The 24,490-nt window shown below is 38.5% G+C and overlaps 1 protein-coding gene across 20 annotated transcripts in view; it reads right to left on the bottom strand.

Annotated features, from left to right (window-relative positions):
• LOC129769127 (potassium channel subfamily T member 2) overlaps positions 1-22,915 on the bottom strand; it is a 569,383-nt gene extending 546,468 nt beyond the window's left edge. For 4 of the 20 annotated variants that reach the window (XM_055771190.1, XM_055771194.1, XM_055771184.1 and 1 more), the window contains exon 1: positions 22,263-22,907. The gene's annotated coding sequence lies outside the window, so the exon portion shown is untranslated. Of the gene's footprint in view, positions 1-22,262 lie in introns of all 20 variants that reach the window. The other 16 variants (XM_055771174.1, XM_055771183.1, XM_055771188.1 and 13 more) reach the window with 10 other exon arrangements.
• Between the last annotated feature and the right edge of the window lie 1,575 nt (positions 22,916-24,490).

Genomic DNA, 24,490 nt, shown 5'->3' with positions numbered 1-24,490 from the left:
TGTCGGATCAAATCTATCATTTTACCGCACGCATGCTACAAACAAGATATCAAACGTAATGCTACTTTTCATGCTTAAAGATTCGGATCTGCCTTCTTGGAGTAAACGACCGTCCGATGCCACATTGTGGGTTTATGGTTCGCTTTGGATGAAGGCAATTTCGTTGTTTTTGCAGTCTGCTACACAGAATTTTTCGTTTGGAGCTGTTATCAATTGTTCGAATGACATGCTCATTTTACAGACAATGATAATAGATTATTATTTCCGGATCCAATGGTGTAAGTAACTCAATTTTGAAAAAATGGTGCTTGGTTCATTTTGGCAGAACCCCGACCATATAGTAAACAGAATAATGCAGATTGTCTTAAAATAAATCGATTCCCTTCCCTTCCCTTCCCTTCCCTTCCCTTCCCTTCCCTTCCCTTCCCTTCCCTTCCCTTCCCTTCCCTTCCCTTCCCTTCCCTTCCCTTCCCTTCCCTTCCCTTCCCTTCCCTTCCCTTCCCTTCCCTTCCCTTCCCTTCCCTTCCCTTCCCTTCCCTTCCCTTCCCTTCCCTTCCCTTCCCTTCCCTTCCCTTCCCTTCCCTTCCCTTCCCTTCCCTTCCCTTCCCTTCCCTTCCCTTCCCTTCCCTTCCCCTTCCCTTCCCTTCCCTTCCCTTCCCTTCCCTTCCCTTCCCTTCCCTTCCCCCTTCCCCTTCCCTTCCCTTCCCTTCCCTTCCCTTCCCTTCCCTTCCCTTCCCTTCCCTTCCCTTCCCTTCCCTTCCCTTCCCTTCCCTTCCCTTCCCTTCCCCTTCCCTTCCCTTCCCTTCCCTTCCCTTCCCTTCCTCCCTTCCCTTCCCTTCCCTTCCCTTCCTTCCCTTCCCTTCCCTTCCCTTCCCTTCCCTTCCCTTCCCTTCCCTTCCCTTCCCTTCCCTTCCCTTCCCTTCCCTTCCCTTCCCTTCCCTTCCCTTCCCTTCCCTTCCCCTTCCCTTCCTTCCCTTCCCTTCCCTTCCCTTCCCTTCCCTTCCCTTCCCTTCCCTTCCCTTCCCTTCCCTTCCCTTCCCTTCCCTTCCCTTCCCTTCCCTTCCCTTCCCTTCCCTTCCCTTCCCTTCCCTTCCCTTCCTTCCCTTCCCTTCCCTTCCCCTTCCCTTCCCTTCCCTTCCCTTCCCTTCCCTTCCCTTCCCTTCCCTTCCCTTCCCCTTCCCTTCCCTTCCCTTCCCTTCCCTTCCCTTCCCTTCCCTTCCCTTCCCTTCCCTTCCCTTCCCTTCCCTTCCCTTCCCTTCCCTTCCCTTCCCTTCCCTTCCCTTCCCTTCCCTTCCCTTCCCTTCCCTTCCCTTCCCTTCTCCTTCCCTTCCCTTCCCTTCCCTTCCCTTCCTTCCCTTCCCTTCCCTTCCCTTCCCTTCCCTTCCCTTCCATTCCCTTCCCTTCCCTTCCATTCCCTTCCCTTCCCTTCCCTTCCCTTCCCTTCCCTTCCATTCCCTTCCCTTCCCTTCAATGCTACAAATCAATGGTAAACAACAATGGATATGATAATTGTGCAATTTTTTATGTTGTTTCCACCACAGCCACTACACAGAAGTATGCGTGAGCTCACTGCTCCAACATATCTGTGCTGATGTTATTGTTTTTATGATCAAATATTTTGCTGTTCCATTATTATGATAAATTATATAATCGTCAATAAATGACGTAGTTGCTCCAATATTGTCGTACATGTCGTGCTACACACGCCGCACCGATCCGCAGGTCATTGGATAAGGCCAACATTGATCGACAAGACCAATTATGTCGCAAAGAGAGGCGCTCCAATAAGCAAGAACCATTGGCTTGTAGCATGTAGCACGTTGAATAGATCGAATTCAGCCTTAAGGAATTACAATGGGTTGACGCTTGCGATGCTGTTTTCGTTTCTCTTCAGGAACTGTACACCTATCGATATGCACAAATTTGGAGAAAAAATCACTTTAATGTGAAAACGTAAGCAAATGAACGTAATGCCAAACGGGACTGAACTTTAGAAAGAAAATTATCTTTATTGAGAGTGAGGAGAGAGTAGCACTATTTTCAGCTTGCATGTGTGTGAATAGCGATAAACTAATTATTCAGTGACGATGAGTCAATTGAAGTAAAATTGTAAGGCACTGTGCACAAATATATGCAAAATTCTCTCGAATTCATCAGTGTTCGTAGCGTCAGTAAATGTTGATGTTGATGGCTTGAAAAAAATAAGAAAAGGAACAATATTAATCTAAACCAAGAACACAACAAGAATTTAAACCAACTCTCAGTCTCCAGAAACGTGTTGCATGTGTGACGAACATCAACAAAACATCGAACATCAAACGCACATTTCATTGCATAATCCGTTCAGTATTTTTATTTCTTGAATGACGTTAACGTTCCCTTTGGAACTTTTGCCGTCTCAACGTATGCATTAACTAGCGTCATTTATTAATTATTAGTTGAGGTTTCTTAAGCCAAATAACACGCCTTGAATGTATTCCGAGGGGCAGCTCTTGAATACGCGTGACCACAGTGCAAGTCGAAGGAAATTTCTTTGACGAAAAATTCTCCGGCCAGAACGGGAATCGAACCCGAACACCCGGCATGATAATGTGAGACGCTAACCACTCGACCACGGGTGCACGGGTTAGCCACGGGTTTATTTCTATAGAGTGATAGTTTGTTAGGGAGCTTGAGTTTGAGCTTGAGCTTGGGTAGACTGTACAATTCGTAGTTGCTCTCCGTGATTGACCTGAACCAACCAAATTGCACAAAGAACACACAGAATGACGCTTGGGACTAGTGAATCATTCTCGTTGAGCAGTTTTCGGCGATTCGAGCTTTAAATGGTCAATAACGACGCCGGCCATGTCCTTACAGTCACCAGAGGAAGGGAAGGAATGTTAGTATGATATTCGCCGCCCGAAGGCCAGAAGGGTCGCCTCTATAGCGTGGTTCCCTAACGATTATCATGGAAGGGACAGTTGTTAGTAGGGTGAGGTGTGTATCAGGATTCACTGAGGTAAGTGATGTGATTAAGTAAACGCGAAACTGTAAAAACAATCGGACTGGTTATATGTATTTGATTATTTATCGCACGTATTTTTCATAGAAATCCAATCGCGACGGCGGAGAGTTGATTGTGGAAAACCTGATAAAGTAACCGAGGGAACTGCTGTCAAATTATGATGATGATGATTATTATGATATTATGATTATTATGATATTATGATTATTATGATATATTGTTATTAATCACGTGTATTATTTATCGAGCTCCGATTGCAACGGCAGAGAGTTACCTTTGGGAAACCTGAGAAGGTAACCAAGGGAACTTCTCTGAAATCAATCGGACCGCCGATATATTCCATTGTTCAACGAGAGTACCGTATCAATCTCTAATAGCGACTTCGGAAAGTTATGTTCATGAAACCTGAGATGGTAACCGAGAGAACTTTTATGAAGCAATTAGATTGGCGATATAGTCCGTAACCATCGAGAGTATTTTTTAAATCGCGAAAAAAAGAAGAAATTAAAGAATAAAATAAATTAAAAAAATTATAGAATTACAGAAGTAATCATTGAAAGAATTAAAGTATTGACATATTCTAACATAAAGTATTCACATATTCTAACAGCCGACGAATCAGTTAAGCTTCTGTTTTAATGAGAACGAGGACGCTTCTACCACAATTATATTACGCGACGCGCAAACTATTACTACTTAAAAAAGACCACACTTTTCGAACGAAAAGTTACATTCATACGGATATACATTTACACACAACCAAGCAACGAGAAAAAAAATAATCTCAAATAATGAATCTAAGGTACGAGAGTTCTGGAATAAATTTGAAAAGTAATAATAAACTCATCTAATAAAGTTACTAGAGTTACTTTATTTGATAATAAAGAATGATCTCACCAATATATAATCCGAGTGCAGATTTTCCATTTATCAATGCAAAATCTTCAAATCCACATCGCCGTGGAACAAGAAGGATTGCATACGAGCTTGTATAAATATATGATTAATTAACTTTTTGGATCTAATTGATTGTTCTAGCCCTAGTGTCTTTGAACAAACTTTTGAAGTTCAATTTTTGTGTTGGTGCCAAGGTAACGAATAAGCATTAAAATATAGCTTGTGGTCAACTAATTTGCATTCAAATCACCTCAAGCTGAAATTTGATGTTCTCGATTCGATTCATTGAATGATTGACAGTTTGCTTTTTTAGAATCATGCCACTTACAGTAGCATATTGCTAATTCCCAGTGCACAATTCTTTGTGCACTTTTGCTGGTTCGGACCAATCATGATGAGAGAAACCACGAAGTGTACCCAAACTCAAGCTCTAGCTCAATCAATACCTTTAATGTAGCATTCATTACTTCAAACATCCAGATCATGGAGTTATTTTTTAAATATTTATGTTTTCGGAACCAATTTTAGCACTGGTGTTCTATTAACAGATTTTCCGCATAAGCATCACAATCAGCTCGTCTGGCTATATCAGATATTGAATAACATAATTTTTATTTAAAAAATGTCATGCAAATCAAACGTATTCTATCTTAAGAAGAAAACGAAAACACTCTCAGGAACGACTCAACAACCATAACATGTTACTCAATTTATTTTTTTGACATTTTCCATTGTCACCGTTGACAGGTCCGTGGTTTGGAAATAACTAAGGTTGAACGTAACCAATCTGAACGTTTTATATGTAGACAAATGAATCAAGATTTCAAAGTCGGAATAAGAAAAAAAATAAATCCCGTATAACAATGTCAAGAGTGAAATCAGCCATCAATTTATGATTTCTTAGACGAATGAATAACAAACCTTGGTTTCTAGGAAAATCGTGAACCGAACATTTTCACTTCAGCTCAAAATGTCGTAAAAAGTAGCGTCCCCCCGAGGATTCATCAAGGCGTGATGTTATGACGTGGGTGCGGTAAATATTCGGTTGCTTGCGAAAATTTCCATTTTTATCGCACATTCATCATTCATCGTGTGGTTGGAGAATGCGCTGGGTGGCTTATACAAAATTTCCCTCCGGATTATGGCATACACACACACATTTCACTCACGGAATTGCTGAATTTAATTTGTGCGTGTTTGTACGGTGCTTCAACTGCTCGTGATTTAAATGAGTTAGAAAAAGATGTATCGCACAGAAATCATTACAATATGTGTAGCTAGATTGGCTACACATCGTGAGGCAGCCCACCCAATGTGGCACAATGGCAATAAAATGAGATTCCGTGGGAGTTTGGGGGTCGTAAAATACCCACACATAAGATAGGATGTGATACAACACTCTCTAACTCTCGTACATAGAACACGCATTCTGATGTTGGGTTCCAAATCTTTACAAAATGGGTTTCCTATTTTCCGTTGTAGATACTCGGTAAGCTGATCTGGAAAGCCTCGCATTTACATATGTCTGAACGTAATCTGTTTGAATGAATTCATTGAACTCCTAAATTTGAATTCTTTATGCCATCATTGTTTCAAGCAGGACTATCTGAAATAGAACTGAAGTAAACAGCTGAAGGGAATCTTACCGTTTAATCGTTGCTATTAAGGAGGACAGTAACAACCGCATAATGGGAGTAAACATCGATCCTTCTTCAATGTAGGGCAGCAATAAAGACTACAAGAACCCAGTCAAGCTCACCACCAGTCGTCTCCTCATATCGTCGTTTTATGGCCATTTTATTCGTTTTCCTCCGTTTCCCACACATAATGCTACCATTTTTGTGTATCTCTCCATCGATTTAGCATTTTCCTCACCCAAGCGGGAATCTGCGCACTGTCTTTTGCTTTGTGATACAGCAGTGTCTGCATCCACCTCAAGACGAATCGACGGACGGAGTTTTGTCTGAGGTATTTTCGTCTTTAAGCAATGATGAATCGAAGTGAGATTGATGGTGGTTATTTGGGAGATGAGTTGAGTCAGCGAAGGATAGAGGACCAAATCAGAGAGTTGGAAAGGGGAAGGATGGCGTTATCTGTCGTTTTTTTCTCCCTCTGAGATCGTTTATTCAATGGTGAATTGGCAAGAAAGCAAAACTTTGCATTGGAAGGTTGGGCAAAAGTCCGGTCATGCTTACTGTTTGTGATATATTTTGACACGATGAGTCTCAAGAGACGAAAACAATTCTCATCTTGATGATGTATTTTCTTTTTCAGTACTATCATTTGTTTGGGCTGATTCGCGTCTGTCGCCTAAGGCCCGAGTTCACAGTGTGTATTTCTCGTAAACGAGTATTGAATACAAAAATTCCCTTAAGCGCAAGACAGTCCGAATAAAATTCGTCGTAAATGTTCATAAATGCACGTTCATTTGCATTTTTACTGGGGGTGACTTAGGGAAAGAAGGGTAGTCTGTTGTAAGCTATTAATGCTCCATGAGTCGATCAATACCGACAAAAAAATCGATCGATTCGAACCATTCGCTGTCTGAAAACCATAATTCCCAAAACGGCATCACAGTATCTGTTTTCTATTCTAGGGACAGATTTACGAAATTACAGATTTACGAAATTGTAAATGAGACATGTTACGACAATTGAGGAGAAATAAAACGCATATTACGCAAAGTTGTTGTGGTATGTATTATGCAATAAACCATTAGAGAGCAATATATACTGCATTTTTTTGTTGAAAATAAATAGTTGGATAGAAAATTAGTTAAACAATTGAACAATTTACCGAATAAATCAAGAATTCATGTTGACGGTCGCATTGGCATAGAGAAAATAGCTCGAAGTAATCCTACGTCAACTATGCAGTCGTTTCTCAAACACAACTCTCCAAATTTCCAAACTCTCCAAAAGACAAACGGTCAATTAATAATTTCGTTCAGTTCTAAAATAATATCTAAAGTAATAAAAAAGCGAATTGAATGAAATTATTTCATAGCCTTACGTCAGCAATGTGGTCTGAAAAACTGAAAAACTGAAAAACTGAAAAACTGAAAAACTGAAAAACTGAAAAACTGAAAAACTGAAAAACTGAAAAACTGAAAAACTGAAAAACTGAAAAACTGAAAAACTGAAAAACTGAAAAACTGAAAAACTGAAAAACTGAAAAACTGAAAAACTGAAAAACTGAAAAACTGAAAAACTGAAAAACTGAAAAACTGAAAAACTGAAAAACTGAAAAACTGAAAAACTGAAAAACTGAAAAACTGAAAAACTGAAAAACTGAAAAACTGAAAAACTGAAAAACTGAAAAACTGAAAAACTGAAAAACTGAAAAACTGAAAAACTGAAAAACTGAAAAACTGAAAAACTGAAAAACTGAAAAACTGAAAAACTGAAAAACTGAAAAACTGAAAAACTGAAAAACTGAAAAACTGAAAAACTGAAAAACTGAAAAACTGAAAAACTGAAAAACTGAAAAACTGAAAAACTGAAAAACTGAAAAACTGAAAAACTGAAAAACTGAAAAACTGAAAAACTGAAAAACTGAAAAACTGAAAAACTGAAAAACTGAAAAACTGAAAAACTGAAAAACTGAAAAACTGAAAAACTGAAAAACTGAAAAACTGAAAAACTGAAAAACTGAAAAACTGAAAAACTGAAAAACTGAAAAACTGAAAAACTGAAAAACTGAAAAACTGAAAAACTGAAAAAATGAAAAACTGAAAAACTGAAAAACTGAAAAACTGAAAAACTGAAAAACTGAAAAACTGAAAAACTGAAAAACTGAAAAACTGAAAAACTGAAAAACAATCAGCGAAAAACTGTTAATCTGAAATTTTAGTTCAAATTCCGAAAACCAGAAAAGGCATCTCAGACATGTTCTCATCTCATCAAATTCCAACCAGGGAATTTCAAATCAAATCAAAACCAGGGAATCAGAGAATCGGATCTAAGAATCTGAGAATTCGAAAAAATGAAAATTTAATAAACTGTGAATCTATGAATCTGTCAATCTTAGAATCTAAAAATCTGGGAATCTGAGAATCTGAAAATCTGATAGTCTGATAGTATGATAATCTGATAATCTGACAATCTGATAACCTGAGAATCTGGGGATTTGAGAATCTGAGAACAGGAGAATCTAAGAATCTGAAAATCTCTGAGGTTCTGAGAATCTGAGAATCGGATAAACCGAGAATCGGAGATTCGGAGAATCGAAGAATTTGGGAATCTGTGAAACTGTGAAACTGACAATCAAAGAATCAGGAAATCTGAAAGTCTGAGAATTTCGGAATTAGCGAATCTGGTAATCTGAGAATCTGAAAATCTTAGAATCCGAGAATCTGAGAATCTGAGAATCTGATAACCTGAGAATCAGAGGAATCTGAGATGCTGAGAATCAGAGAATTTGAAATCTGGAAGCAAGTATCCGATGTTTACAATTAGGAGTCTGGTTGGTTCATCATATATAACATCAGGATTTTGGATTCAAGGACGCGAAATATGAATGTTTAATTTCTGGAATCTGGAGATATCTGGAAGTATTTAGAAATACGATACTCGAATCTAAGATCCGTGTGTTCGATACAGTAGCAAATATTTGTGTGTGGTGATTTTGATTCAGTAGTTGGTTATCTGACTCTGACATCTGTGTCTGTAAGCTGGAGTCAGTATCGGAATGCAAAAAAATAAAGGAATTTTAGTCTCATGCAAGATGTTGCAAAATCTCGATTTCACGTAAAATTTTAAGATACAGTTCTCAGAATTGCATCATTTGCTTCAAATTCAAGGAATATAACCCATGTAAAAAAAATTAGATTTCGAATTCGAATTTAATTTCTAGTTTTGAGTCAAAATCCATGATAGATCGCAGATAAACAATCATAGATTCCAAATAGGCTGGAGGATTCCTAGGATTTCACATTCTTCGGATTTGAATTACAAAAGTTGCGTAAAGTTGCGTTGTGTAACATTAACGTGAATTTTATTGATTGTGGATCTGTAGACAGTGGTGCCACTTATGTGTCACATCGGAAATATATTGAGTGATGGCATAATTAGTTTTTTATATATAATTTCTCCACCAACAACAGGACAATTCGTCATTGTAAATTTCAAATTGCGCTTAACATTTGAATCAACCGAACGAAAAAAAGTTCTCCGATTTCTTATTAGTGTCAATAACGGAGTAGCAGTTATAAATTATACAGTCAACCCAAGGTAGCAACTGAAGCTAGATGAACCAATTTGGCGACCTTGACGTAAACCAGAGTGGGCGGCTAAACCAACACAACTTTCTTAATGAGCAAACTGAAATTGGTGAAACAGCAAAAAGATTCTCATTACAATAAAAGCTTCACGATGAGGTGGACTAGGGAATAACGTTTCGTGATTTCCACTTCTCACTTCAGAACACCCAAACCGATGGAAATATTTTTTCAGTTTCCATCCAGTCGTGGCCACTGTAGAGATACAATGTTTCTCATTCTGTTAATGGCTTCGGAATAAATTTCGGAAAATATTCAAAAATATAAATTTATTCACCGAGCAGCTGTTACTTCAACATCGTTGTGTTAAATCCTTCGTTTGGTAACAACATGCACAAGAAGTAAAATACTCACACCTGTTGAGGAATAAAGTCCTGTTAATCTCGCGTCCAACGCATTTGGAATATGCTGATAACGACACGAACGAAAAAAAAAAGTTGCGAGATTCAAAACTCTTATCCCGCACCAACCTCGTTATGATTTTGTCTGCGAGAGACATGTTTTGAGCGTTTCTTCCACAGAATATAAAGCAATGCAAAATATCTCTTCTTCGAACATTCCCAATACGACAGATCAAATGGCGGGCGAATCTACACGGCTAATGGGGACCGACAGAAAACATTAGCACAGGGTAGTGTCTCGTAGATTCGCCCAGATGGGTTGTTCTCACGATATCACGTTTCTCGAGCCTCGAGTGGAAGTTGCAACTCTTTACCCTCCCCGCGAAAAGCCGATCTTTGGACCAGACGACAAAGTTATAAAGCGATTATTCTAGTCTCGTCGTTCATTTGAGAAGGCTTAGATGTTTTCAGCGCTGATGTTATTTCATCAAGTTCATGATGTGAATATTTCTTCGCAACTGGATGTTCACTGTGGTAATTCGGATCACGAAATGCATCTTAGACGGGATACTCGTTGAATGCAATTATTTTCGCTATGTGTAACAGAATATTAGTTGGGCTAATGTCAGACGAAAGTTGTAAGTTTGATAGAAACATCGTAACTAATGAATCCTACGAGACACCAGAGCACATCTCACCACACGATTCCCCTTACAAATTGTACAAATAGAGCGACAGATAAGGGCGAAAACTAGGACACTGGCAAAAGTTTTCCTCGTGAGAAACTAAATTTTGCTCGACAAGCTGAATCTAAGTGACTCGGGAAAAATGTACATGTCTACGCTAGATAAAGTGGTGATTACAGATTCAACATTCCATACTTCGAAGCCCAGGTACGCCTTTCAGATTGGGGTTTTAAATTGAAGAAGCATGTCCAAATTAAAAATCCCAGGTATCAGATCTTTGAATTCAGATCTTGAATTTTGGTTAGATCCAATATTCTGGTATTCAGAATATTATGAAATTTATTATTCAAATGTTAGACTCCAGATTTCAGTTCAGGATCTGAAATCTACATGAGAACAAATTTCGAATTTTAGATAAGAAAATCAATTCCAGATTCAGAATTCATTTTGTAATATATATTTCGATTGCAGATTTGTACAATTCCCCAATGAAGTTTTGTTTTGTTTTATTCTTTGTAATTCTCACGATGTGCTGCCATCATGATGGCCCAAAATGAGTTCAACGAAAATATTGGTTAAAAAACGACCAAGACATCTCGGGCGTTATAAATCTTATAAAATAGATCTTATAAAAAAAAATGCGTGTATTTCATATGCCTCACTCATTTTAAGAAACGGCATTCATGCAGCTCATCGGATGGCTCTAATTTCGTAAAAAAATAGAGTTGTCTCAATTTTTAAAGAAAATGTCATAGGGTGCTAAATCCAGTGAATATCGAGTAGAAGAGCCAAACTTTCTGGATTGTGATATTCGGGTCGAATTCGACGGAAAGGGCCCGGGTAAGGAAGTAAAAAATGCCCCTAAACCAAATCACTAGCTGTATGGCAAATGTTGTATAGGATATTAAATAAGAAATTTAAACGATTTATTTGAACCCCTATGTGGTTTAACATAGGATTCATATTTAAATGTGTTGCTACGGCTTTTTTAGATATGTGTGGTTTTTTTCAGATTTTTTTCCAGTGTTGCGCGATACAAAAAAAATATTTATTTTTATATTTTCAAAGACTCTGACTGGGTAAGGGAGTAAAAAGTCTCCCAAACCATATCACCAGCTGTATGAAAAATATTGTGTAGGGTACTAAATAAAACATTTTGGCAGAAGTACCAGATATTTGAGTCCTTATATGGTACACCATAGGATCTATGGTGAAAAATGCACCATTTCGTTTTTTTCACGCCATCCTCAATAGCTTTGAGACAAAAATATAAAAAAAATACTGAAAGTACATCTTACTTAGGTGTATTGATCAATATTTTCAAACATTTTTTTCATCAGAAAACACACACTAAAAAAAATAAATGAATTTTCATTCTAGTTTTGAATTAAATTTGAGTTTTTTTCTATTTTGAGATTCAGTACTACTCTAGTTTGTATTCAATTTTTTTCCTACGTCTATTTTAGGTATATGTTGTTTTTTCATAAATTTTGGAGTATTTTTCGCGGTACAAAAAAGATTATATATATTTTCAGGCATTTCGAAATTTTGAAAAAAAATATTACTTTGAGACTCAATTTTACTCTAAATTTTATTTAAATGCGTTCGTATGTGTTGTTTTGACGTAGGACTACGTCTAACCGGAAGATATAGGGGGTGAAATGGAAATCTAGGCACTGAACAAGTAGGAAAAAATGCAAGATTTGGAACGCTTATAACTTGAGCATTTTTCAATAGATCGCAAAGGTTTTTGCATCAATTGATAGGAAATATTTTTACGCATCTATCATAACCAATAACATTTAATTTTTCTTGAGATAAATAATTGAGTAATTGTGAAATATCAAGCATTGTCAAAATGCACTATGTGCCCATTTTTGATTGGTCCATTTTGTGCTCCTCAAATCGTACCGACCAAAACGGGCAACCAGAGCAGCAGTGAAATAGAATGAAGCACGATTGGAAAGGAAAAAGAAAAAAATGAACGAAACATTGGTCGCAGTCTCACACATGCGTAATTCTCGAGCCAGCCAGTCAGCTTAAAAATCCCCGCTCCGCTGCCGTAACGATCATTCTTTGTGTGGACACCGACTGGACAACATCGTTGCTGGACGAGCTGGACGGCGAGGGATCGAGTGCCTTTCTCAAGGCAAGAGGGTGGAGGTGGTAGCGCTGGAGTAAAAGTAGAGTAGAGTTTTCAAAGGGTCTTTCTCAAGGCTGGAGACGAATGAACTGCAAAAGTTTAAAGTCTCTATAATACAAGACCTTCCTTCCTTCCGTAACGATCATTCTCATTCAAACCGTACACCACATCGGTTCGCATCACAACACATCAACAAACCAACCCAAGCAGCCATGGCTGGACATGGTAAAGGAGGAAAAGTGAAGGGAAAGGCAAAATCCCGCTCGAACCGTGTTGATCTGGAGTTCCTCGCAAGGGTAGCTAGGCCGAACGCGTTAATACCAGGGCACCAGTCCACCTAGCCGGCGTTATATAGTTTTGGCCGCCGAAGTGATTGAGTTAGCTGGCAAAGCTGCTCGCGACGATAAGAAAACCCGCATTAGGAACAGAACACATTCGGTTCGGTGGACATCAAGACAACAGGCAGTTGCAGCGAGTGGCGAGTGGCAAACGCAATCGCAAAACGGCATCAGGTAGCAGAAGAAAAAAGTTTGTTCTTTATACAAACTGCTTTGGTGGCAAATCCAGAACAAGGCGGCATCGAGGGCGTTCGAAATGGTTTTTTTCAAAACCACGAGTACTAAGTTTTCTAAATTGGAACCATTCCATAAAACAAGGCGCTTTTCAGGGCCATTAAACCTTCCAAAAAAGAGTTTAGGAAATACAGTTCAATGCTTTCTAAAACATTATCCAAAATAATAATAAAACACAAATTGATTTTTTCATAATTTGTTTGCCAGGATCTGATGAGTATGTGAGTTTGGCAGTTGTTCTGAGCTTATTGATAGTTGGGCACTTTCCTGATTATTCAATTTTCACCAATTCCTAAATTGTTTCCAGATTGAAAGTACAGTAATTTACAATTAGTTCGACATTTAGCTAATTGGACGGACATGTAATGCAACTTATTTAGTTGGACATTTTTGTAAACATAGAGATCCAAATTATGACCCCACATTGAAAGTCGACACTGTACCACTGTCATCGCAAATGTTCAATTACAGGTTGAAATTACCTCCAATGCGACACTGAGTGGCGCTTCGGCACGTCGCATTGAATGTAATTTACTGTACAACATGTCACAAAGCTGGATGGGAAGAAATTTTCCAACTGTGAAAGCTGTGGCGAGTGGCAACAAATCGCTAAACAGGAAGGTTTAGCCGAACAAGATGGGGATATCGAGTGATAACAAAACAATAAACTCTTTAGATTGAAGATACTTTTGTGATCCTGAAAAGGACCCTTTTTAGCCAGCATGTGAATCCAACGAGCGAACAAATCGTAATGAATGTATTTTTTTGCCATCGCTCCCTTTTAACGCTCATTCGTTCGTCTCGTTGGACTCGCCCCTCTGGCTGAGTCTGCCGATTTGTCTCTATCCTGTGAGTGTGTACCGCTAGAGTATAAAACACGCGGACCCCAAAAAAAATCTTATTTTCTTTCAAACCGTAAACCCGTGTGGTTGTACGGCATCGGCATCGTGGACGTAACAAAGGAGGACAAGTTAAGGGAAAGGCAAAGTCTCACTCGAACCGTGCAGGTCTCCAGTTCCCTGTTGGTCGCATTCACTGATTGCTCCGCAAGAGTAACTAGGCCGAACGGATTGGTGCCGGAGCACCAGTATACCTAACAGCGATTGTAGAGTTTCGGCCGTCGGAGTGCTCGAGTTGGCTTGCAAAGCTGCTCACGACAATCAGAAAACCCGCATCAAGAACAGAGCAGCTTCGGTTCGGCGCTCATCAAGGCAACAATTAGTTTCAGTGAGTGGCAAAGTGTTTCTTAAGTGTTCTTAAGTGTTCTTCTTTCTCCGGCACGTTGCATCAAATGGAATTTACTGGATGGGAAGAAATTTTCCAACTGCGAAAGCTGTGGCGAGTGGCAAACGCAATAGCTAAACAGGAAGGTTTAACCGAACAAGATGGGACTATCGAGTGATAACAAAAACACAACACCAAAGGTTCTTTTCACAACCATCAACATATTCATAAAGAGTAAACAGTAAACTAATCCATTTTTCAGGCAGATAGGTAGGTATTCACGTAGGAGAAGAAAATAAAACAATATATTTAAAATATATATTTAACAAAAGCTGTCCCCTTTGTATAGTCCTACGTCACTCCGGTTATGTCCCCGACATTACCCACCCGTCTTTTTTCCACAGGTAGCGTATTTTTTTCTTGAATTTTTAAGAGGATTGCGCGAAAAAAAATATATTTTTTTGGCCTTTGGGTATTTTTAATTTATTTTGAATTTAGAGACTGCTCTAATATGATGGTTTACCAAATTCATAGAAGTCAGCAGTACGGTACAGCTGAGAAAAAATAAAGTCCTTGTGAAAAGATCATTCGGATTAATGAGAAGACCACTTAAAAAAATCCGAATTATTTGTATTTTTTATATTTTGATCTTACAATTGAAAACCATGAATACAATAAAATGATCGATTTTAAGAAAATAAAAATAATAATGCAGACGATGAAGAAAATTATTTTTGTGTCTCGCAATGCTCTTGAAAATTCAGGAAAAAAATACGCCACATGTAGAAAAAAAGACACAAACGAACGCATTTAAATAAAAAATTAGAGCAGAAGTGGGTCTCAAAGTTATATTTTTTCAAAATTTCGAAATGCCAGAAAATATATAAAAATTTTCTGTACTGCATATTTAAATTTTATTCTATTATTAGGTGTACCATATACGGACTAAAATATATGGCACTACTGCCAACATGTTTTATATAGTGCTACACAGGGGATATGGACAAAAGCGGCATCTATTTTCTAATAATTTACGAACATGATTTTCATTATACAGGATCTTTCAGATTAAACGCAACACGCAAAAAAATCGAAAAGCTCCTTATAATTTTTTTTTTCGTTCCGTCGATGGTAACACTGCATTCCCCACTTCGGGACGATAATATTCGGCTACTCGTTCAGTCTGATCGGTTTTTAGTGTCAAGATGTACAATTTACAATAACGTGTATTTTTAGTGAAATCGTATTACTCGAGCAACCGAAGCCTTAATGAAATTTTGTCCTCTTATGGTAATAAATTCAACATTTCTCGTAGTCGATTACTTCCTCTGGAGGTACGTGAAGGACCGTTGCTATGTTAATAAGCCACAAAATTTGGAGGAACTTAAAGAAGAAATAACTCGGATTTTCAAGAACATCGAAGTCGTAATGTTAGAGTTGTGCATGGAGAATTTTGTTCACCGTTAAAACCACGTTATCGAAAAAAGGGGTGGTCACATCAGAAATGTTCTAAAATAAGCTTTATTTTCGATTTTTTTAAATAAAAATCGGTTCACTTTTGTAGATGTTATTAAAATTTGTTGCGTGAGCGTTTAATCTGAAAGACCCTGTATAAAATTTGTTATATTTCGAGAACGGGTACTCCTGATATAAATAATATCCGAGACAAGGTTAGACAGTTTTTGACGTAGGACTTCTTTGATTTCTTTGGGTCACTCTACCGAAAATGTAACGTTCATTAAAAGTTTTCAAATACATATTACGCAGGATCGATATATGTTATAATATATACCATTAGACGGCAAATTTATCCAGCATTTTTTTTTTGTATGAGACATCAACAGTATAAATAATAAAACAAATTAGCAATTTAACAAATAAAAGAGGTATTTTTTGCGAGCGGATGCGAAGGTAAATCATGGATTATGCATTTTTTTTACGCAGAGCTACGTCTTTCGGGAAGGGTGCCAAATCAGAAAACTGGTCACGTTTTTATGAAATAAAGTTGACGTTAATAACTATTTTCACTGTGAACGAATTTTCATGATTTGCATACCAATCGAATCGGAAAGATTTGTTTGATATGCTATACATTACAATTCGCTAATCTCTAAACAGTTTAATATCGTGAAAACTGGAAGAACTACCTTTTTTCCCATACATTTGTTCTGCCGATTTGTGTGCTAACCCTACCCGTATTTCGAATGCTCATAACTCGAACATTTCTTAACAGTTCGGAAAGATGTTTGCGTCAATTGATAAGAAATATTTCTACGCATCTATCACAATTAATAAAATATTGTTTTTCATGAGATGAACAATTGAATAAAATGTAAAATGTCAAGCGTTATTTAAACGCCCTAAGTGTCAAGTTTTGGTCGGCCCGATTTACGGTTTCCCCAACACAAACTTCAAAATCGATGTACCTGTGGAAATCCGCTTTGCAAATGTACATGCAAGCCGGGGGTATTTTTGTTCCCACTGAGCTGTGTTTCCCTAACACGGACTTCACAATAAATGTGCCAGGGGGAATCCGCTTTGCAAATACATGCAAGTCGGGGGTATTTTTTGGTGTTGAGTACTTTTGTACTCGCTTGTCGTTATGCAGACCGGAATATGTTCCCCTAAAACGTACTTTCGCATGAGAAAATCGTCATTTTAGATACTGGAGATGAATGAGTTTTCGCGGTTCGAGAACTACGTAATCATGAGATGTGCAAAAATTTCAAAGGGAAATGTAAAATACAATGATCGTTTGACAATTCTTCTGTTCACATATTTTGGTAGTCCCAGGCATCATATCAAACGTAAAAGAACGTTCATCAAATTTATTTGTAACGAAGAACATAATCTAATACAAAAATTTCGATACATTCCAAAATCATATTCGAAGTGGTAAACAAGTGGATTGCATAATATAATTGCGTAGTCCTTCTTCGAAAGTATGCGGTCGTGTCCTAGATACAACCCCATACAATTTTTTGAAATTTTAATATCAATTTTTGACGTAGGACTACGTCTTTCATTTCTATATCGGGGTGTAAAATCAAAGTTTCGAAAACGAAAGCGTTACGCCGGAGACCGAGATTTTGAGCGTTAATAGCTCTTAAACAACTGAACGAAATGGTATGATAACGCTTCATTCGAAAGATAAAATGTCTACGCGTTATATATTTGTTACTTTTTCATCCAAAAACTTGTTTCAATAGCCTTGAAATTGCTTTCAAAAGAGGCTATTGAAATCACCAATCGGTATATAAGTGAGCGCCGCTCGGAAACCCACTCAGTTATAATTGAACAGCCCAATCGCAGCATGTTGTCGCTGTTGCGGTGAAGCTTACTTCGCACATCATGAAAGCGCTGATGAGCGGTGTCACCAAGATACTGTTCGTGTACCTTAGGCCAGAAGGGAATCCATCAGGAGGAGAGTGATGCCACGGTTCCGCTTGAAACATCGGAGCAGCCGCCACACACACACATACACGCGCGGAACTCTCGTTGCTATCATCGTTGCTGAAAAATTATCTGCTCGTTTCCCTGGGATTTGAAAAATACATTCATGCGAAAGAGTTTATTTTAAGCTTTTCTTGCGAAAGAGTTTATTTTAATGTTTTCTAGATTTTTCACATCGCGTAAAATCATGTAATTTTCGAGCGAGTATTTGCTTTCTACTTATATAATGCTGCGACCAAATACATTTCGTTTTGGATTTTTCAATCAAGTGCGATCAACGTAAGACCACGTCTTTCGGCAATTTATTAGAGGTGCAATAAATCTTTAGGAATTCCCGCTCTACGCGCACTGGTAAACGATGTTTACTCAGCAATTTCTCAAACAAAAAATGGGTGTTGTGAGAAAGGATTAGCGAACGCAAAAACGACAAACGGGAGAAAGAGATGTTTGGAGGTTGAAAGGAAATTGACAGAAAACATCTTCATTTTATCATTCGAATAATGTGATTATCATACAACTTCGTTTTGCCAGGAAGAGATTATTAATGCTCAAAGGAGGAATCGAGTACTCCGAGGAAATATCCAGCGCAAATTAGAATCGACTATCGATTCGTTCACAAATAATTTTAAAATGCAGCTTTATTTTTATTTTTTATGGTTTTTATGGTTATGGTTTATAATATGACGCTTCCATTGCTTTCGTTCATTTCTTACTCTACTCTCGCACCGTTAGAACTCGTTTGTTTGGAACCAAGCAAACAGCTCGTTAGTCTTTCGGTGCTAAGGCACCACGAAAGCTGCTCGGATAAGCGCACCAGCCGCAGGAAGCGTGTAGAAGCCACATCGCTATCGACCGGGAACTTTGCGTGAAATTTGTCGCTATCAGAAGTCGACCGAATTGCTGATCCGCAAGCTACCTTTGCAGCGTTTGGTTCGTGGAATTGCCCAGGACTTTAAACCGACTGGCGCTTCCAGGGTTCCGCAGTTATGGCACTGCAGGAAGCCTATTCGAAGATACTAATTTGTGTGCTATCCACGCAAAACGCGTCACATCATGCCCAAGGACATTCAGCTGACCCGTCGTATTCGAGGAGAGCATGTTATCAGCTTCATTTAATCATATAATCAACGGCCCTTTTCAGGGCTCCAAATTTGATGGATTAGAGTTCAGGAAAGTTTTTGCAGGCCGAACTGAAAGGAGTATTTAGAGAAAATCGTGGTGTCGGTGATAATTCGATACAGAAATATATATTTTTATTAAGGCTCATATGGCGTCAGCCTAACGGGGCCGGGAGTTCAATATTTTGACAATGTTTGCTTACAACTATGTTAGTAATATGTAACCGATTACTCGCGGTTGGCTCGAGGTTAGTATTACAAGTGTTCTCATAATTGGAATGTTGCTGTCTTCAATGCTCTGTACGTGTACCCGACACGGGATACTTCCTATTGTCGCATTCCCGCAATGCCGCAATCGATAGTCGATTCTAATTTGCGCTGGACATTTCCTCGGAGTACTCGATTCCTCCTTTGAGCATTAATAATCTCTTCCTGGCAAAACGAAGTTGTATGATAATCACATTATTCGAATGATAAAATGCAGAAGTTTTCTGCCAATCTCCTTTCAACTTCCAACATCTCTTTCTCCCGTTTTTTTTTTTTTTATCTTCGCTTATTTTTCGTCGGCCTATTTCCGCCACTTTAGTGCCAATCACCGACATCAGGGAGGCGACTCCACCTGTTCCTACCTATCAGACTCAACAACTCATGAGCCGGGCCAACTTCTTTTACTTCCGCTCCGAAGGAAGACGTAACCAGAGATTTTTCGCCTCAGAAAATCCCAACGACGCCAGCTGGGATTGAACCCAGGCCGATCGGATTGTGTCTTTCTCCCGTTTGTCGCTTTTCAATTTCATTTCTCCTCTGCAGTCGGACCATTTAGTGAAAACCGAGGTACCGATGGGTGCCATTGACTATAGATTTGATAGTGAAGAACACGATATGATATTTATGGTGTAGTGGATATTATATTACATATCAATATTTGTTTACGAATGCTGCAATCGATCGTCGTTATTGGGAAGTTGGAAATGTGGGGAAGGAGGCCTTATTTTACTGTGTCATTTCTAGGAGGAATCCATTCCTTCTCAAGTGTTAATAATCCTGCTCCGGATCAACGATTATTCCAGTTGTCGGGGTTTGGGGTGTGGGTACTATTTGCGCTGGGTATTTCCGAGGAGGAATCGATGCCCCCTTTGAGCGTTAATAATTTTTTTCCGGCTGAACGAAGTGGTATGTCTAAGAGATGAAATGTCTGAGATTTATATGCTTGTTACTTATTTGTTGCTAAGTCAACGTTAGTCCTACGTCCACTTTGCGGTTATATCAAAGATATAATCCACTTCTAGTTTTTCTCATAATTCATTGGCACCCTACTGTATAAGCATACGCTATGTAAGAATTTCAGTTTCATATTTATGAACCTGGTAGAGTAATTCCACTTCAATCCAACTGGCAGGTACCCCGACCCTCTCCGATTGTTTTGAAACTTTGCTCATGTGGTGGCAGTTACTCAAAATCAAAATTTAAAGTATCATATTACCAATTTTAATTACCTCTGTTTAGGAAAAAAAAAACGTTTAAATACATCGTTAAAACTATAACTCAAAAAATCATAAACTTTCTGTATATTAAAACGGCCCCATTTTGACATTTTTAATGTATTTTTTAAATAGAAAACTCTTAAAATTTAACAAAGTGTGACATATAACGTGTTATTTTATTTACGTTGAGCTCGGATAGTTTTTCCCGAACCGATTCGTAACCGTTTTTTTCCATAATCCAATAAATGGCAACGTATAAACGCGGCTGAATTAGTCGAAAGGTCCAACAAATAAAGAGTATACACGCATATCATTCCATGCCAAACCGATATAGTGGTTCTCAAATTTCCGTGAAAAGTCGTATATTTGTTCTTTATCGCAAAACATTAAACCCGTATTCTTGTTATTTTTCATTAGGGTGCCCACTTAATTTTTTTAATTTACAGTTTTTTACTGACGACATTTAATGGATGAAATCAATTCAAATAGTGCGTAAAATAAACAAACATCATCACTTTTGTGCTTTAATGTAGGCTGATTCAGCTTTGCGTAAATTCGTCAATTGTTAGGCTCCATATCGGTTTGGTATGTAATGGCTGATCTATATAAGATTTTTTCGACGAGTTATGACTGATTTCTTAAATTTTATTTTATAATTGTTCATAGACAACATGTAGCTTGTTCCATAATTTGTGTAGTTCTATATTTTTCTATCATTCCTCGGTACGTCGACTATGAATCTTGATAACACCACCTATGTGCGAAAATCGTAAAATTATCGAGCACCAAGTAAACTAGCAAGAAATATTTGTTCAGTAAAAACGGAAGCAAGAACACGATTGGGTACCTTTTTCCCACACCCATCGTATTCAGCGAATCCATCTATTTATTACTCCGCTCGTTGGATAAGTCTCGAACCATAAATCCCTACCAAAGCTCATAACATAATTCTGCAGGAGGCCTTCCAAATTAGCTACGGGAATGTAGTAACGACTGGGATGAAAAACACCACCTGCCTTGCGATAAAAATGTCATTCTGTGTGGCAGCACAGCTGCTGCCGCACGATGAGGATGAGACTACCGAAGGCTAGATAAATGAACCTCTTTTCCTATATTTGTTTTGTTTTGTTTTATCTGTACACTCTCAACACTGTGTGCGAGTATTGATGTTTTGTCTGAAGAAAATTCTAGCCAAATTAAAAATGATACGCGAAAATGAAACATCGTTTGAGTTTCAGAGGAAATGCGTAAATCTGTCAGAATTCTGATGTTTTCCCTTTTCAGAAAGAATGTCACCTTCTAAAAGTCGTATCGCAGTTCCTACCTGAAATCTCAAATAACTCGCATTGTTTGTGTTTCGAGAAACAATCTCAAAGATACGCATCTCTTCCTCCAAATCAAAATCTTTTCTAACCAATTTGGAATCGATCCTTCCCCGAAGAAGCTGTTTTGCTCGGAACACATTTAATTCAATAGCTAAACACCAGAAGCCCTCTGCTTCGCTCCATCAAAACATGAAGGGAAAACAATTAAAAGCGCAAAAAAGATGTCATGTTCGACTTCTTCATTGTCTGAAATTTTCATCGTATCTTGAGACATTTTCCCGTCCTTCCTTTGTGCCCTCAGCACATCCTCCCACAAGTATCGACAAAACAAACAAACAAAGGCTCCCAAACAAGATGAGAGGACAGAATTCCTCCTTTACTGTGCTTGGTCCCCATATTTTGAGCTTTGCGTTCTGAGCATTCGTAACTCCTAGGTATTATTCCACTTGGTGCCACCTATAAAAGTTAGTCATTATGCGGCACGTGCTCAGATTTTTATTATTTTCCAAGATAAACTCTTCCCGTCTCAACCGATTACATAAACATTATTGTATCTTCTTTGGGAGGAAAATAGTCAGTGCCGAGTCATACCCCACTCGGGATTCAGCTTTCATCCTGGAAAAGGTAATAAAACGCAACTGACAGTCCCTTTTTCCACGACCGTCATAGTTGCCGCAGTTGCGTTGGATGTGTATGGGTTGATTCCGTTCGGTGCCAACTATGATTGTTCTTACGTGCTCTGATGGGATCCATAGCGCTTTCCAAGTCAGCTGGTTATCCGATCTGAGACGGTTCCGCTCCAATTCACGCACAAAATTCGATCCGAACTCCCACAAGCAACACGCTAATTATCGCACTTACTCAGCCGCAAACTGTATTACTATCGCTTTCAATTATCCACTTTTCCACTTTTGTCGCACTCCGCCCCCCAGGCCATCATTCACCGTCAAAGCCATCCCTTCATCCCTCAGACAGGGACGTTCCTCTTTATCCTTGAGGACACTTTCCCTCACCCCGAACCAACGAGGTTATCTTCTTCACTTATCATTCCCATTAGTTATTTCACTGAAAATTCAGGTCAATTCGAAGAAACATTTTATTTTCCGAATCTTCATGACCGGACACACTATAAGAAGGAAAAAAAAAACTGTTCTTCGCTAGGTTTTCTTCGATAGTCGACAACAAGAAAAAAATCCAGGCCCTCGGGGGGAGAAATTTTCCGCACACACGCGAACCTTATCCAAACGGTGTTCGCACGCAACAACGCACCGTAACCGTCGTCATAGCAAACCGTAACTGACTGGCGCTGGCAGTACTGGAGGGTCCGTACCGCAGGTCCTATACCATAGTCCTCACAAGCAAGCAGCGCTCATCGTCTACTGCCGCCCCAACAGCTCCGGAGACTCCTGAGCACACACCACCACCACCCATCTGTGCCATACTCTGGTGCTTGATGCTGATGCTGTCGCACAATCGAGCCCAGAAAGAAAGCATGTTCACGGTCGTGCCGTTCCGTGGTAGATCCGATACAGGGTTCATTTATGCTGTGCTGGGCGTGAGTGGCTGTGAGTCCCTCGAAGGGTTGCCACTGAGGCTGGTATGCAATGGATCAGTAGAAAATTGCTCCACTTGTACGGATCAATTTTAATAGATCTGTTTCTGGTTCTGATAAACAATTTCTTGATAAAACTGGAAAATTACTCTGGGTTAAACCCAGTCATTCCGTCTTGAGTAAAATGATTAATAATCGAATAATCAAAAAGCTATTAAAATTTTATATTCGCTTTTTATCGAACCCAGAAAAAATTGTTTACACGCCAATTGACTTTTGATGATAAATCAGGGGGATATTCTAGCGAATTTTTGACATTTTTGCAAGCTCTGAACTAATAAAACGAAGAATATTTTTACTATCCATTATTTCATTATTTATCTTTAAACTATACAACAAGAACTAAACGGAAAAAAAATATGTAAAAAAATTAAAATAATTACAAGCTGGTGAAGTGAGAAGGTTAAAAAAAGTGTTTTTTTTTTATCCCAACAGTTTATTTTATTAGGCTCATTTAGCAATTCAACTGTAACAGAGTCGAATTCATTCGTGTACATTTTTTTTCTTAAGATAACTTTTGTTGTATATTACACTGTAACCATTTTGAGGCGTAGGAGTATCGCTATCTATCGATGAACATTTGTTTTATCTATAACACAGTAGCCGTTTAGGCGCAAGAGAATTCGTATTCTATCGATGCACAACACATGTCGCCTTTTTTCGGCGTAAGAATATTGCTAGTGTTCGAATGTTCACAGTTGGGCTGTTCACAGCGGGACTGTTGATATGAGGCTTCCTTTGTTGCGTTATTAATAGTGCCAATTACCGATGCAGCAGACCGAAAATGTGAGTGGTAAGGGACTGGGAATACCGACACATGATGATTATTGCGTGGACATAGTAGCTAGAATAACACACTAAGATTGTCCGTTGAGGGGCCCTGAGTTATGAGCTCATGATCGTTCGCTTAGTAGCGGACACGCAACCAATTAGGCTACGAAGACCCCCCAAAAAAAGAGTTGTGCCAAGGCATACAAGATTCCAACCCTTCTGATTATCCCAAACAAAAAAAAATCTGACAGACTCTGAATCTATACGATATTGATTCAGAGTCTGTCAGATTTTTGTCAGACCTCGGACAATGAAAAAAAAAATTTTTTGAAAACATTAGTTCCGAGAAAAACGCTTGTTTGAAGTTTTGTGTCAAGGACGTACTAGATTAGATGCCGCATCACTAGAATGGCTATATCTCGGTAAATAATGATATTTCCGAGAAGTCCTTTCTAGGGCATATTCTTGAATGTCTAACATAAAATAATATGAGGAAAACATTCGATTTTGTTCAAATTTCTAGACTAGAATACCCCCTTAAGGTGAAGGTGGAAGCTAGCCATTGTAGTAGTATAGGTA

The sequence above is a fragment of the Toxorhynchites rutilus genome, chromosome 2 (genome assembly GCF_029784135.1).
Source record: "Toxorhynchites rutilus septentrionalis strain SRP chromosome 2, ASM2978413v1, whole genome shotgun sequence".
Taxonomy (NCBI): domain Eukaryota; kingdom Metazoa; phylum Arthropoda; class Insecta; order Diptera; family Culicidae; genus Toxorhynchites; species Toxorhynchites rutilus.
This window is presented reverse-complemented; position numbering and strand designations above follow the sequence as displayed.